The sequence below is a fragment of the Parus major genome, chromosome 5 (assembly GCF_001522545.3).
Source record: "Parus major isolate Abel chromosome 5, Parus_major1.1, whole genome shotgun sequence".
Classification (NCBI taxonomy): Eukaryota; Metazoa; Chordata; class Aves; order Passeriformes; family Paridae; genus Parus; species Parus major.
The window spans coordinates 56,892,588-56,909,380 of record NC_031774.1 but is presented as its reverse complement, the minus strand read 5'-3'; the positions used below and the strand labels follow the sequence as shown (position 1 = coordinate 56,909,380).

Sequence of the window (16,793 nt, the reverse complement as noted above, 5' to 3'; positions counted from 1 at the left end):
ATTTAAGTACATAGAACTGGAGGAATTTAATCCTAAGGAAACTTTTTATTATGAAAAGAATTCTGCTGGACAGAAATTGAGAGGGAAAGTTGGCAAGCAGATTTAGATTACATTTTCTCTTAAGAGCAACCCTGAATTTGTGACACACCAAGGCAGAGACTCAACACCCTCATTTAGTGATGTCCACATGTTGAGAAAGCTGTAGCCTCTGTGCATCATCTAGCAATGGTGCTGGCATGAAAGTGGTTAAACCCATGCATCATTTTCATGCACTGCCTCTAAATCCCTCTCTGCCACGCTCTCAGCTCCTGGGGATGATGCTAATTAAATTAGAAACAGCGGCCACTCTTCCTCTGCAGCATTCATACAAAGCACAGCTCGATGATGGAGCAACGAGATCCCCCAGGAGGGAGGTGGGAGAGATGAGGAGGAACAAAGCCGATGTCTGTAGGATCTGGTGCCTATGGGAGGGAGCAACCTGTTAACCCCTCGTGTGCTGAAGCATCACAGGGGCTGACTGGCTTTCTCTGACCTCTGCTCATCACCTCCAAGGAATGTGAGGCTCCCGACCTGCTCCGTGCATGCCAGGGCAACTACACACAGTGCAGACTTCATCATAATAGAGGGACATTGCTGCAGCTGCAAAGCCAGAAGCTGGAAAATGTCCATGCAGAAGCTCCTGAGCTACTTGCTTTTGAGTGTTTCCTTCCTCCTTGCACACACAGAGAATGACACCATCTCTAAACACCACCACAAATGCTTTTCCCCACAACCCTCCATGCACCAGGCATGTGCAGCTCATTTAGCAAACCCTGAAGCAGCATTTTCTGCCCTGTAGTACTTCAGAGTTGTAGCTGAAGGCTTTATTTTACTGTACAACCTCACTGGATTTGACACACACACCCCACAAGCCCTGCACAAAGGCAGAGTGATCATTTTCCTCATCATATTTCTGTATTGTTCAGTGTTGTGATGTCTTACAAGCAATCTCTTTTTCCTGGGAACAACAAGGCCTGCCTGTTACAAGGGGAAGCCTGGTAGCATATGGAGAAAAACAAGCCAAAAGTGCCTCTGCTTGCTTTTCAGTGTGTGAAAAATGAGGTTCACATGTTTTTTATAGAATTTAAACGTTTAATAGAAAGCCAATTAGGAGATAAAAATAAAATAAAGTATACAGATATGGCTGGGTGTCTCTGTATTCAGCCAAGAGATCACACCTTACTAACAAAGGATTGTCCCTTAAAAACAGAACCCTACTACATATCCATAAATTCTCATACATATTCATATGTTCTTCTTAAGTTTTTTGATGTTCCTTTGTTTAGTTTTTACCTTGCCCCTTTCCCAATAGATCAATCTCCTTGGTGCCACTGGGTTTTATATCCTCCAATAATAAATTCTTCTCTTGGAGGACAAGATAATCTTAAGAATGCAGGGTGGGGGGGTCTCTGACTATCTTTTCAGTCTCTGGGTTATAGAAACAAAAAGTAGTTTGTGCTTTAATATCATGTTATAGCCTAACATATATAGTACTATACCACTATTTCTAAATTTCATCAATAACATCAATAAACTACATTAGTACAACAAAGTTTTCTAACCTTATACATATTCATTATGATATTTGTGAAAAGCCAATAATACAATATGCACTTATAACAAGTGCTACCTGCTCCTGTGTCCCCACCCTCCCTGGCTTTGGGTGCTGCTGCTCCCCAGAAGTCCTCCCTGCTAATCTGCTCCTGCACACACCATGCTGCCAGCAGCTCCATCCCCTCAGCCAGGGATTTGTGGCAGCCTTTGCCCCAGGAGAGCACAGAGCAAGGGGTGCTGCAGCCAGCAGGTGGGAAATCAGCCATTCCCAGACATTCCCAGCCTTCAGCTGGGTGTTCTCACTGCTGTGTAGCACTGCATAGAACTTTCCATGGAAACATTTCTCATCTCTTGCCTCAGGGTGCTGAGGGTCACTGTGGAGATGTGAAATTGGGGCTTATATCCCTCCTCTCTATCTACACACCTTTACCTTCACCTACTCCAAATTTCATCATCTATTTTCCTGCCAGCTCACTCAGGGCTGCAAGATGCTTTTGTAACTTGCTGCAGACAGCTCCCATCCTCACTGCTCCAAAAAGCTCTGTCCCAGCAGCAAAGCTACGTGAGAATGAAGCCTAAGTGGAAAACCACAGCAAAACCAAAGCAGAATAAGGGATAAACTGGGCTGCCCAACACCCACATTCTACCCGAGGTCATCCAGTGCCTTGCAAGGACAGCTCACACCCAGAACACATTGCTAAATGAGCAGTAAGCAGAAAGGGAATGGTTTTATTCCTTGCAAGTGTTCTTCCTGCTGAACTTGCCTTTTTGAAAACTATCCATAAACAGGCTTGGATTTTCACAAATGTGTTGGTTAGCTGGAATTATCTGATGCATTGTTTACGCCAACATATTCCAGTCTGTGAACTGCTGACTACAGACTATTCATGCCTGTTGCTGCCAGTATCTGCTGTTTGTAATTTACTATTTGTGCTGGGTGAGTGCTGTCTAAATCACAGGGTTTCAGGGCTGCTCTTTCATTAAATGCTTCCTCAGTGCTTCCTGGACCTGATCCAAAGCCCACTGAATTCACTAGAAAGGTCCCACTGACTCGGAGTGGCTGTGGAACAGCTCAAGATGGCTGTGGAATAATTTCTGCTCGTGAGGAATAAGCTGTCACATCATCATCAGAGGGCAAAAATCCATCCCTACAAACACCCCACTATTGCTAGGAGAGAGGGAGGGCAAACAGAGTGGAAGGAGATTGGAGCCACCACAAAGCAATATTCACAGGTGCTGTTCCCAGCTTCCATTTGTGCTTTGTCCACAGAACATGGGAGCCAGATGCACAAGCATTTGCAGCTCTTAGCAATGCTGATCAATAGAGCAGTGAAAGGGTTTCTAATGCACTTCTGTCAGGTGCTTCATAACAGGAGCAGCTCACAGGAGAGCCAGGGTGAAAAAGAGATGTTGAGAAAATACCAACTCATTCTTTAGGTTATTCCTCAGCAGAAAGAAAAATAACCCTGAAATAGTCACTGGCACAATCACAATTTCAAATAGTACAAACTCGGTACTGTAAGCAGATGCTAACACAGGAGCTGATTTAGAATGGAATCACTGCCCATCATAAACCTTTTTGTTTTTTCAAATAAAAATGAAAACAGGAAATGCATTTCCTACTGGGGTTGAGGAGGATAGAGAACTACAGGGTATGTGAGCAAAGGGAGGGTTCACATTAACAGGACATATGGGGATCCCAACTCTCAAGGCGACAGCAGAGTCAAAAGCACTGAAGACAAATGAAATTGCCTAATTAATAGGATTTAATGTAACTCCCCATTTCCACTGGGATTGATTTAAAGCCATTGCTGAAACTGCCTCTCATTTGGGAAGTGTGAATCTCTCAGCTATTAGATTGGCTATTAAAGACTTGGAAACTGATAATAGCTGAGCAGATTTTTGCTGAAGAATGGTGTACTCAGAGCCTGGTGATTAAGCAGTGCCCTTTCTGACTTGAAGTTTATTTGGTTCAATATCCGTGGGAAGGAGAAGCTTTGAATAGCACCGGTAACAGATGACAGTATCAGGTCTGAATTTACCCTTGTTACAAAGGTTGGGGGTTTTTTTAATCTGGATTTCACTCAAAACTGCCCAAAAACTTGCCTGCCAATTCAGGTGAAGGAAAGCTATTCAGCTCCTGAGAGCAGCAGTTGTGCTCCCTCGTAACACGAGCCCTCGGGAAATAATTTCACTTCCTGCCACCAGCTAAGAACTAATGGGTCTGATTCAATCACTCCAGCCCAGCTGAGATGCTCAGCAAGTTACATGTGTTTTCATCAACTGCAAAGGAAAAAAAAATAAATATTGGAAAATGACTGTTTTGTTTGCTCAGAATAAGTGAATGCTCCAGAAATCCTCTCCTACGGAACTGGATTTAAAGCTATTTAGCAATTGACACAGGAAATAATTTAGAAATCATCGGTTCCATGCAGAGTAGCTCTTAATTTAAGAAGGGCAGCTGAAGACCAATTTGGATCAAGGCAAGCTGCACTGCTGCAACACACTGGAACAGGGAACAAAAAGTTAGCTGAGGATCACAGTCAAGAAAAAGAGCTGATTTAAATAAAACTAATTCTTTTTTTCCCCCAACTAGAGTACTCTTGGCCTTATTAAAATGGATCACTTCAGAATATTGTGCCCAAGTTTCAATAAAATAACCTTATTTCATGTTAACCTAGCAAGGTTCACATGCAGCTCTGGTGATCTTCACTGGCACAGACAGACAGACATTTGAGGGACCTGGTGTCCCTGACCATAGCAGGAGGGCTGGAACAAGATGATCTTTATGGTCCCTTTCAAGTCAAACCATTCCATGATTCTGTGACCTGAAATTTCAGTTCCCCAAAACAGATGGCAACCCCTCAATGCAAGGTTCTGTATTTATTGTGTGTCACTGATCTGCTCAAAATTAATAGTTTTTCAGAAGAAGAGAGGGGAGAACTAATCTTTAATTAGGTGATGCAGTTTTTACAGCCTGGAGCGGTGCAGAGAAGACAAAATCCTTTTAGTTGCAATGGGAGGAATCAAGGTTTCAGTGACCTTTTCAGACAAAAGCAGAAGAGTGGGAGCAAGCAGCTTCCAGCAAATTCCTGTAAGTCTTTTAAATAGTTGTCTCTGACTTTTTGCTTTGGATACTGAGCTTCAGGAGTCATTACTGGCTGTCCCAGTGCTGCAGGGATGAAAGCTCCCAGAAGCAGGGTCTGCCCAGCTCTCTCCAATGTCTACCCAGGATTTGTCCCATTTCAACAATCCCTGTAGCAATTAATCAATTAGAGATATAGTCTCATTTTTATCACTCAGCCATGACCATTAGGAAAATGTACCTTCCTGCTTTCTTCCAAATGCACAACAAAAGTAGTTATTAAACAGTCCTGCCTTTTTTTCTGTACCAAATTTACAACTTTGTCATCAGCCACTAGTAAAAAGCCTTTGCTTGACCTAGGCTTCTTTTTATTCCTCACACTTAAAAAAGGAGGGGAAAAAAAGGAAAGAGCTTTTCCTGGTTTTTGACCCTGATACATGATGTCTCATTGTGCCCTTTTAGCTCCCCAACTCAGTTACTTTCCTTTTTAAAACTGATAGTGCCTTACTGCATTCTCATCTGCATCCATGCACATCTTTATGCAGGTGTTCAGTTCAACATCACTTTTCCACTCCTCTTTACCATACCCAGACAGACCAGCAGTCCCAAGTCTGTCTCCAAATTCAAAGCACACCGTTTTCTTGGATCCAGACCAAGCTGTTTTTCCCTCTCTGCTTGATTTCAAATTCAACCCAAACCTCAGGAAAGCTCCAGATTTCCGAACGCCCTTGACTGGTGCCTTCCTGGCAGCGGCAAGGGCAGCCTGCACGAGTGGCAGAGGCATCTCTCAACCCCAACCTGAATCATACACTGCTTCAAAAGAATCCTCCACCCTCAGGGATATTTGTGTTCCACTTGGGAGTCATGCTCTCCATTCTGCAAGACCCTTCTGTGTGAATTTTCTAACCCCAAACTCCAAAGTACTTTAGCAACTGTGTCAGCTCGAGTAGAGCTTGAAACCCAAATGGCTGAGAGCTCTCACACCAGGCAGAGGCATCGCTGTGCTGTGGATAACACCTCTGGATCAGCTCCCAGGGAGCCCTGGATTAGCCTTTCTCGGTGGCCAGAGCCAGCTGTCAGCCCTGAGCTGTCCCACCTCCAGATGTTCTGGGCTGGACAGAGCCCGCAGGAGAGCTGCAGCATCCCTGCAAGAGGTGCCAGCTATTCCCAGCTGCCAGGAGATGGTGCTCTTTGTTTTAGCTCGGGATTCCCAAACCCACTTCACAGGTTGGCAACTTTTCCTCCAGAACTCTCATAATCTTTGTCTGCAACAAAGATTTATCCCCAGAAATCGAATTGGCAGACACGGACTGCCACACCCCGAGAGTCGTTTGGGGATTCATTTGCACAATAGATGCTACGGAAAACCGGGTGTAAAAACTGGTTCGGAGGGAAGCAGTGCTATTATTCCTCCCCGTGGCTCTCTGCGTGGTCCCGAATGTGCTGGGGAAACACAGAGCAGAGGGAGTGCTGCTCCCCGCTGTCCCCAGCAGCTGTGCCCGTGCTCCCGGGGACAGGAGGGACTCAGTGCCCCAGCTGTGCAGGATACTGCTCCTGCCCCTCCAGATCCTGCAGAAACCAGAGCAAACATTGCCAGGCAGCTGCTGTCTCCTGCATGGGTAGGAGGGCAAGAGGATAGTGTGGAAAAAACAGGCTAAATCCTACTGACACTCTGATTACTCAACTGATTTCATTGGAGTGGCTTCTGATTCATTCCCCCCTAGAAGGAAGCGAGTCCTAAATTCAAACAAGTTAATGATCAGCTTTGATGCATGTAAAACCTCTCCTCCAAGTCATTCTGCAGAGGATATGAGTTACTACAGCCTCCCAGCTGGAGCTGCATCACTTTTCCACAGCTTTAGCTGTCTGTTGTAGACAGGCATTGCAGCTTCCAGATGCAGGGATACCCAATTTCAGTCCTGCACATGATAAACCTATGGGGGATGGGGGTCAGCTGGGATCCCAACCCCCAAAACACCTTGATGGCTGAGGATCAACAACCTTTATCGATTTCCCACTTTCTTGTACGCCTAGAGACTGGAGCAGGGGACAAATCCTTTTCAGCATCCAACAATTAGAGGCCCTAACACTTTTGGGAGCATCAGTTTGCCTGGTTGAGAAACTCCCCTCAGCAGCTGGGGGCAGGTCATCACCACATTATGGTTCTCCCTAAGGCCCTGCCTGGGGGATTTTCCTGTTGCCCCAGCCAGCTTCTGGTTTCTTCCAGCAGCTGTGCAGGCCTGGATCAGGTTCTGGCTCTGCTGTGGGGTGCTACAGCCTCATCTGTGACAGGGATGTGTAGGAAACCCTGCTGAGCTTTTAATAAGGTTAAGAAGGTCCACTCCATCCCAGCAGGTTATTAACAGCATCCTTTTTTTGGCCACAGGTGCTGTACCACAGCAGCTATTGTTTCCCTGTGAGTGCCTCACTGAAAAGACACCAGGGTCCATCTTTTTGCTGCTGCTGAGTAGCCCCTGTGGCTGTCATGGTGCACCCCAGACCAAGCCAGGTCATACAGGGGAGCAGAGCTTGGCTTGGTGATGTTGAATATCCTCATGGGCACCTCCAGGGCTCACAGAATCTGGCAGGGGATGCTGAGCAGGTGCCTCAAAGCCAACCATGGGTGTGCAAAACGAACCCATCGAAAATGATTCAGCACTCCCCACCCCCACGTGCCCTCGGGTATTTCTGCTTCAATAAATGGTCTCAGGGAGCTCCAGTTTGACCTGGCAGTAAAACCCTGGCATAAGGTCTGTGACAGCCCTCCACAGTACTCTGGACAGCGTGAAAAATACAGAGCATTATAAAAGGAAGCCTGAGAAAGCACAAGAATGGTTTGAAACGTGCAATGGTTTGAAATTTGCAAATGGTTCTATACATGCAGCATTATTAAAAAATTAAAAAATAAATATATATATAATTTGGTGAGTTAAAAATCTGGTTCTTGTAAAAAGGTTTTCACTCCAGTGATAGTAACATGAGTGGTTGATAGGTTTCAATGACACCATGATACTACCTAAAATACCTTCAAATGCAATTTCCTGAGGATAATTAAAGCCCACTTATAAGATTAATTCTTTCTTATTTCACTGTAGTCACATTTCCTCTGGAATGGTAAAACTTCACTGAGCTCCATGACAAAAATACTCCAAGCACTAAGTGAATTAGCACCTAAATCATGCTTTTCCATTACCTGAAATGGGACCCAATTCCCTTTAGAGCAATAGAGTCCAAAGCATCTCACAAAATCTGGATGTGTTTGGCTAAGCCTCATCCATCTTTTGAGTTTTAGAATACCTAAATCCCATTTCCAGCATGATTCAGGAAATTCAGCTGCTCACCCTAGAGCAGACCAGGTTGTTCTCCAACCTCCCTTGCAGAACCACCTTCTCTCCTGGCCAGATTCCATCCCTGCAATGTCCTGTCCCAGGCTCCTTCAGCCCATCCAGCCCCACCTTTGCTGGGTCCCAGTTCCTTGTAAATTCAGCTTTTCATGATTGCTCCAAGTCAATCCCCAGTCTTGGAGCTACAGATTCCAACCCAGCCTGGAAAAGGGAGAAATTCCAATGCCAACTGCTTTTGATGCTGAGATAAAGCTGGGACAGAAATCACTGCCCTGCAACTTCAGCATCTTCCACAGGGAGGCAAAACCCAGTGCTGGAGAAGAGCTTTGCCGAAATAAAAGCATTTTAATACAAATTTGATACACATCTGGAGGGACTGCTGGGTGCTCTCTATGCCACTCATACCTGACCACAACAAATCGTGGGAATTGCATGGAAAGCCATGAATAAAAAATGAAAGAAAAGGCAAAAAGGGCTGTCTTGCACTTGGTTCCCCATCCCCCAAGGCTGAAGCCACTCCAGCTGCATGAATCTTCCAGGGAGACAGAGTGACAATTGCAAAGAGGTTCAGCTGAAATCACTGAGGGCTCTCGAGAGGAAAATTAATTTTGTGACAATGCCTAACACCTACAGTGATGTGTCAGGCACAGTAATTCAGGGAGAAAACCAGCTGTCAGGCACTGCAGGCTGGGGTAAATCAGGAGTGACTCCACCAAAGGTACAAGAGCTACACCTGCATAAAACTGTCACCAGGGGAGGAAGTACGAGGCCCTGGGAGCCAACAAATAGAGTCTGAAGACAAGGCATTACTGGCCATAAATCAGGATCAAATCTAATGCCCAGGGGACAGCAGGGAAATCTGGGTCACAGAGGACACAGCAGTGCCAGGCTGACACAGGCAGACACAGAAAAATATCAAAAATCCTCGTCAAGCTCTCTTTCCATCCAAGGTTTTCCCACCTCAACATGACTGCTCCAGAAATGCCAGAGGACCAGGTGTGCTGGCTCCTGGTGTCTACCTTTACAGGCAGCAGCATAAACATTAGGACAAAATAGAGCATCGAGCAGGATACAGAATATCAGAAAATATTTGAAGATAAAGGAGAAATTGAGAGGTTTTGCAGAGGCAGGTGAGGCAGCAGACTCTGATCCAAGCACTAATGGGGTTTCCTTGCACATTAAATGATTTCTCTCTGTTTCTAGAAGGTGGTGCCACCAAGGATGCACCTGAAAGTCAATCAAAAAGTTTTCCAAAGTATATTAAAAGTTAAACCTCTCAAAGTAGTGCAGAATGTGGGGCAGAGCCACTGCAGTCATAAATCAGCATCATCCTGCTGGCTCCAGCTTCTGCTTGAGGAGGATTGGGCCATGTGTGCTATAACTAATGCTAGAAATGTCCTTCCCTTCAAGGTCTCTCCTTTCTTTACCTGCCACTGTGTCTCTTCTGCTGTGACAGATGAGTTCACTCCAAGCAGAGACAGGAAAATCCTCCCCAGACATCTCACTCCCCTGGACAATGTTTTTTAGACCCATCCCACCCTTCACTCCACCTTACAGAAGAGCCAATACAAGTCCTTCCCTCTCTTTCCTCTGAATACATGACACCAAAACTATTCACCCACTCAGGAAAGCAGCCAGAAACTCTGACCTCTGCTCATAATTACGGCATAATTAAGATTTCAAAGCTAGTTTGACTGTTGCCCTCCCTGAGAGCCCAGGAGATGTTCCTGCTCCTTTCCTCCTCACAGGGGGACCCAGCTCCCACAGCTGAGGTTGGTGGCTAAATCACAGCTTTCTGCAGAGTTAAGCACAGCAGAGCCTGCACTCCTGAAAGCTTTTGAGGCTGTGGCAGAGCAGGCTCAGTCCAAACCAACCATTTGCTGGAATTGTGGTGTGTTATTAAAGCAGGAGGGGGGCAGCAGTGTCAGGACCAACCTCCCTGTCAGGAGCTTACCCTGTGCTCAGCAGCACAGCTGGGGTTTGGCTCCATGAGGGAAAGGCTGGGGATAATCACACAGGTCCTGATACCTGGTGCAGCTTTACCAGAGCTGGGTCAGGTGCCAGCATTGCTCTGCCTGATCCCATCCGTGTGCTGGCAGTGCTGCTGCCCCATCTGCACCTGCTGCAGCATTGCTAGGAAAAGCTGCAATGAAAAAACTTAGATTTTCAGTCACAGGGAGGTCTGTTTGCCTCCAAAGAATGTCCCTTTCCACAGTGGAACACCCAAGACTCCCAGCCTTGGCACTAGAGGAGGCAGAAGGCACTGAAATTGTTTCCTGCACAGCCCAGGAAGGTTTCAGATCCTGAGCAAGTGCAGGTTACAGAAGGAGCTCTCAGATGCAATCAGTGGAGGTGCTCCTGCTTGAAGAGACAGGGTAAATACGTGACCTCCAGGGCAGTTCTCCTGCTTCAGGTTCTGGCATGAGCTACTTCTGGAAAGCAGCCACACAACAGTCAGAATTGCATCTCTGACAACCAACAAGGACCTCTCCATCCCAGCAGACACACCAGGTACACCACTTCAGCTGAGGAGAAAGCAGCTTCCAGAACAAGTTCAGGACAGGACATCTCTGCAGATAGTGCTGATTCACCCACAGGTTTGCACCACAATGATAAAAATGTCCAAAGAGAATATGAAAATATGGCAAGCAGGTTTTTTCACACTGTTTTCAAAGAGATAGGAGATCCAGAAAACTTCAGGGCAAGTGAAGCAGTTTTTCCTCTGGGAAAGGCCCATTTTTAGAGTCCACCACTGTCAGTGAGCCAGAGGGCATTTGGAAGAGCATTTGAATCATAGAATGGGTTGGAAGAGACCTTACAGATCATCCAGTTCCAACCCCTGCCAGGGGCAGGGACACCTTCCACTGTTCCAGGCTGCTCCAAACCCCTCCAGCATGGCCTGGAACTCTGCCAGGCATGGGGCAGCCACAGCTTCTCTGGGCACCCTGTGCCAGGCCCTCCCCAGCCTCCCAGGGAAGAATTCCTTCCTAATCTCCAATCTAACTTCACCCTCTGTCATTAGAAGCCATTTCCCCCCAGTCTTGTCCGTCCATGCCCTTGGAAACAGCCCCTCTCCAGATCTCTTGTAGCCCTTTTAGGGCTTCAATTAGATCACCCCAGAACCTTTTCTTCCCCAGACTGAACATCCCCAGCTCTCTCAGCCTGTCTCCAGAGCAAAGCAGCTCCAGCCCTTGGAGAACCTTGGTGGCCTCCTCTGGACTCACTCTAACAGTTCAATGTCCTTCCTGTGCTGAGGATTCCACAGCTGGATGCAGCTTTCCAGGTGGGGTGTCAACAGAGCAGAGGGGCAGAATCTCCTTCCTCAACCCAGTGCCCCCACTGCTTTTGTTGCAGCCCAGGACAGTTGAGTTTTGGTGCTGCCAGCACATACTGCTCAGTCATGTCCAGCCCCTGGCTTGTGCTTTAAAAAAAAAGTGTTAAAAGATTAAATCTAATAGCCTCATTGGCTCTAATATTGGCTTTAGGCAGCAGAGGAAAAATACTGAGTGTGGGAAACTTCATTTTCTCTTGTAATTTTGACATTTGGTTCCCTCTGGTAATCAACTCGTAAAGTACATACAGGATATCAGCCAGATGGATAAAGTGATAACAGGGGGATGAAGATGCTAAGATGTCCCAGAGTGAGGTCTTTACATGCAGTATCAGATACTGGTAATCATTCATTGCATTAAAAACCTCAGCCAGGGCAGTGTAAATGCCTCAGTGGATGACTCTGGGCTCAGGGATGAGGTACACCCCACTCAGGAGTGAGGGTGTGTGTGCAGTGCTGCAGCCTGAGCACCACTGAACACCCAGCAGGGCACTAAAGGAGGCCAGAGCCAGCCCATGGACAGAAATAATACAAATAAGAGCTCATGCACTAAACCTGCAATGTCAAACAGAAAGCCCCTGGCAGGAATGGACAGGGCAGGGAGAAGAGACCCCCATTATTTGTCTGTACCTGGTCCTTTAGCACCTTTAGCAACCTTTAGTTGGGCATTTCTGTGGTTTGTTTTCCCTGTTTAGGAGGACAAGAAGAGGAAGATGCAGAGAAGCCACAGAAGATGCTGATGACAGAAGCAGTGGAGGGCAGGACACCTGGGACCAGTCTGGAGGAGGGGATAACAGATAAATTTCTATTGCACAGTGGAGGGAAGGGAGGGCAAGAACAGGATCACTGACTATAAATATTCTCAAGGTATAAATGAAGGGAAGGATTAGTCACAGTCTTAGAGGATGGGAGAAAAAGTGGCTTGAAGTTAATATATAAAATTAGGCTGCATGTCAAGGTATATTTCTTGATGGAAAAGGGCAGGGGAGTGGACCAGGGAGCACAGGGGTGCCCATACAACATCTCCCCATCACAGCACATCTGGGTGAGGGAATGAACTCCAGTTCTGCCATTTGACAGGGTTCCAGATGTCCTTTTCTGGCACCACCATAAGCAGCCCAATTTTTCCTCTTGTAACTCAGCACTGCAGATGAAAACTGGGCAAATAAGAGACTCTTCAGTTTGGCAAGAGAGAAAATTAAAGGGAAGTAATTCTGCTTGGAACTGAGCTGCAACAGATTTTTTTTTTAACGATTTTCTTTTTAACATGAAACAAAAACAAACCAATAAAAATCATTCTAGGTCAAATCAATTTAATTTGACCTGAAGCTAAATGTCAGATCTGGTTTACAGCAAACTTCTAATACGAAAAGGGAACTGCTGTGCATCAGGCTCCCTCATGGCTGCACATGCAGACTGGTGCATAGGGAGGATTCTGGAGTGTCCTTCATTTTCACTCTCCCACCCCAGCTAACAGGGTCCAGCTCCCTCCAGAGCCAGAGAAGCACCTTTTATCTTCTAGCCCAACTTTTCCTCAAGTCAAATCATTCCAGCATGGCACTCACACAACCAAAGTTCTAAATCATGCTCAGACCCATCTTAGCTCCCAGCATTTTGGATTTAAGCCCATGAAATTATTCACCACATCATATAGTTGCTATAGCAACATCCTATTGAGTATTAATATAAATTGCTGCTCCAAAATCCCATCTATTGGAAGGAGTTGTGCAGCAGGGGTAGAAAACATCTTTGCCTGAATGACTTTCCACTTCCCATTGCTCCCCAGAGCAGCTGATCCAGGCACTGGATTAACCATGTCCTGTCTTCCCTCAGTGCTATCAATTGTGGCACAGAACTGTGGAGGGCAAAAAGCAAAAGGAACCTCACTTAAAAAGGGCCCAGCTTGTCCAGGGCTGCCTCTTCACAGCAAAGTTCCCAGAAGTGATCAAAATATGCTCTAATTTAAATGCAGGCAACGAGGATTTTTGGTAGCCCAAGCAGAAACTAATTCAGACTTTTAAAATTCAGACTTTTCCCACTCCTTTTTGTGATAAGAATTTAGAGTATGATGCTGCAGAGGTTTAATTTTTCAGTAGAACTTTCTGAACACTTCCTTTTCACTAAGGACAATAAACACTTTTTTAAAAAATGTTAAATATTAGAATAGTGCACATTCCTCAGCACACATGAAATTAAGTTAGTACAGAGCTGAGGATGGCCAGAGAGCACTGGATGGAGAAAGAAAAAGGCTGCCCATGCTCTAAAAGTAGTTACAACCTTCCAATAAATTCCTCTTCCAAGAGGAAAAGTGGCTTTGAGTGGTTAAATACAACTTCTTTGTTAGTCAATGGCTTTCCACAATAAGTTGGGGATTTCAAGAAGTTTTAAACAGCATTTGATGCTTTCTTATCCAAATGCCACATGGTTCAGGCTCTTTCCTTACAGCCCATGAGCCCAGCAGATGCTCACATCAGCCATGAGGTTTGAACACAAAAAGAGCTGCTGAGGCCCACACAGCTCCCAGACTGACCTGAAATATCAAAAAACCACAACATTTTACTCCTAGAAAAACAAGAAATGGGAGAGATGAGGGAAGCTGAGGGTAGGAGACAGCATGAAGAGCATTTCCAGCAGGCTGTCTATACCCTCTCTGGCTCGAATCCACTTACCCTGAAGCCATTTAACACTGTTTGCTAGTGTGAAAGGGTCTTCATGCGGATAAACATTCAGGTCTGTCACTGTAAGACACTCACAACATATGGGCAGACTCTTCATTTCTAACATTTTCCTCCATTTAAATGCATCAGATACAGGCCTAAGGATTTTATGTCTGATTCTGACCAAGATGACAAGTGTAAACAGCCATTTCAGCGAGGTATTTCTGTCTGCACAGCCAGGATGCAATAAAACACCTCCCTTTGGCTGCCATCCCCACTCCTGAGCCAAAGGCTGTGCTGGCAACCCAGGTCAGGGCTGTCTTTGGGGATCAAGAGTCTCCAGAGTGAAGAGGAAGATGAGAAAAGAGGAAGCACTGGCTAAAAACAGGGAGAAGTATTGGGAAAGAAGGAAAAGATGGGGTGTGGAGGAGCAGGGTGGAAAGCAGAGGCAGTGAAGGACTCTGATGGGAAGGGAGAGAAACAGGCAGAGCAGAGTGAGAGTTAAATGAAAAAAAGAATGATGCAGGAGAAATAAAAGCCACGGGAAGAAAGGACAAAGAAAGGTAGAGAATAAAGAGACTGGAGGATGAAATGGGTGAGAAAAGACATTTTAGAAGCCCTAGGATAGACACACATACCTGTCCCATTTGTAGATTCTGAAGGTTACTACATTTGTTCTTCCCTCATTCATATTTATCCAACATACAGTTCTGGGAGGTTATTTTTAACTGTGCACAAAAAACACACAAGGAGCTTTTCTCACTTCCATTTTGGAGGAACAGGCCAGGCACTTCCCAGGCACAAGGCAGATCTCTTTTTAGAATAAATTCAGAAAGACTATCAGAGCAAACCCAGCGCCTATGAATAAATAACGCTGTTCCTGCGGAGGAGGCTGTGGCAAGGAGCTATTCTCAGATGAGCACACAGCCCCCAAGAGGAGGATGTTTGGGAGTGAATGACGAGGTGGTGGCCTCCCTGTATGGAATTTTACCTGCCTCCTCAGGCATTTTACCTGTCTTCCTGTGGGGAATGAGCTTTTCCAGTCTGGAGCAGCAAAGAGCACGAGGAGCAACACATGCAGAGAGGAACATGGTGAGCATGTGAGCTGCACCAAGGCAGCAGCTCCTTGCACCATGGCCAGGCCAATCTGCCAGAGGAGAGCCTGAAACAGGCTCAGGAGAAGCAGCCTGATGCTATTTTAGTTCCATATCAGGTGTGGGGACCTTGGCTGGAGCGGACAGGATGCTGGGGGGATGCTCAGTTCATCCTCATCAGCAGGGCTGGATATTGCTGCAGTGGGAAACACTGGGCAGGGAGGGGATTAGCTTAAGGCAGAAATGTGCTGATTTAAGGCTGAACCTTCCCCCAGGGTCATCTATGTGCTTGAATCAGTCAAATAAGCTGCTGTGTCCTGTTCCCTGCACATTACAGCTGCTCTGCCCCTCGCTGTAAGCATCAGCTGGGGATGATTTAAGCACTTACAGGAGGAAGAACCCAGCATTTGTAAAAACAACACCATCCCTTCTTGAGGAAAAGGCCAAGGAAGGCAGGAATGGAGTCTGAGGAAGCATCACCTCCTGTTTCCTCCACTTAGGGCTGCTGGAAGCTGGCTTAGCCCTGCCTCAAGGCTGCTCTAACTCCAGCTGGAGCCACTCTTCTTACCCCACATGAAGAGGGAGCACACGGAGATGCACAAGGCCATTCCCACCCATCTTTCCCCACAGCCCCATGCCATTTGGCCATAAGGAACATTTAGCCTGCTTTGAAAAGCATATGTCCCTCTCCCTGGCAGGTGGCTGGGGACACCCATGAGCAGAGATGCAGGAGCTAAAAACTGTTTGACAGGACTTGGGCAACAATCTTCCAGCTATCCTTTTATTATTTTTAATGTTCCCTCTCTTTAGCTGCTAGATTTTACTGACTATTTAAACTGTGCAGCCTTATTCATCTGGAAGTTTATGAAGTCAGGCACTGGTTAATTTTATAAAATGGCACTGGAGGCATCACTTTCATGAGAGGTAAAAACAAAAGACTTTGGTCCACCTGCAATTTGACTTTACTCAGTTGACTCTTAGAGCAACTGAGATGACAGAGCTGCACCCTCCTGAGAGTCCAGACACTAAAAATATCAGTAGTGTGCATCAGAGTCTGAGTGCCTACACAATTTATCCTCATTAAATTGATGTGCAACTTGAAGAAACATATCCCTGCTTAAAAATCTGTATGTTTCCCAATTCTGGTCCATTCCCAAAGTCTCCAGGACTGGAGCTCCAGAAGACCTGGCTGCAGCAGAGATGGCTTTAATGAATTTAACTGGTTGGGCTGTGTCCTGTGGCCAGAGGAATGAGCCAGAGATGCAGGGAGATGGCAGGAATGTAAAGCTGGGTGGAAACAGAGCAGCAGTGCTGAACTCCTGGCAAGGCTGTGGCTCAGCAGCAGAAGATGGGAAGATGCAGAAGTGCTGCTTGATGGTTGGAAGCACATTTTCCTGGTGAAATCAATTACCAGTGCATATGCAGAAGGTGGAGAATGCACAAATGTCCACATGGGAATCAGTGTCTCCTATGATACTCCTCTGTCATCCCATTCAAAGCCATGCAGAGCACAGGCAGTGCAGGAACAAAACCCTCAAAGGGTTTGAGATATGGGAGAAGCAGCAGAGCTTCAAGCACAGCCTTGATGCCACACTTAAAGAAGGAGATGAATATCTCAGCTCTGAGGCTTGCTGCCAGCCTTGGAAATGGCTGAAAGTCCTTTCTGCTTATCAGCACTTCAACCCTCAC

At 46.2% G+C, this 16,793-nt stretch overlaps 1 protein-coding gene across 1 annotated transcript in view; it reads right to left on the bottom strand.

The window, feature by feature from the left end:
- Positions 1-16,793, bottom strand: part of RTN1 (reticulon 1) — a 115,685-nt gene that overhangs the window by 50,173 nt on the left and 48,719 nt on the right. The gene's annotated exons all lie outside the window — the stretch shown is intronic.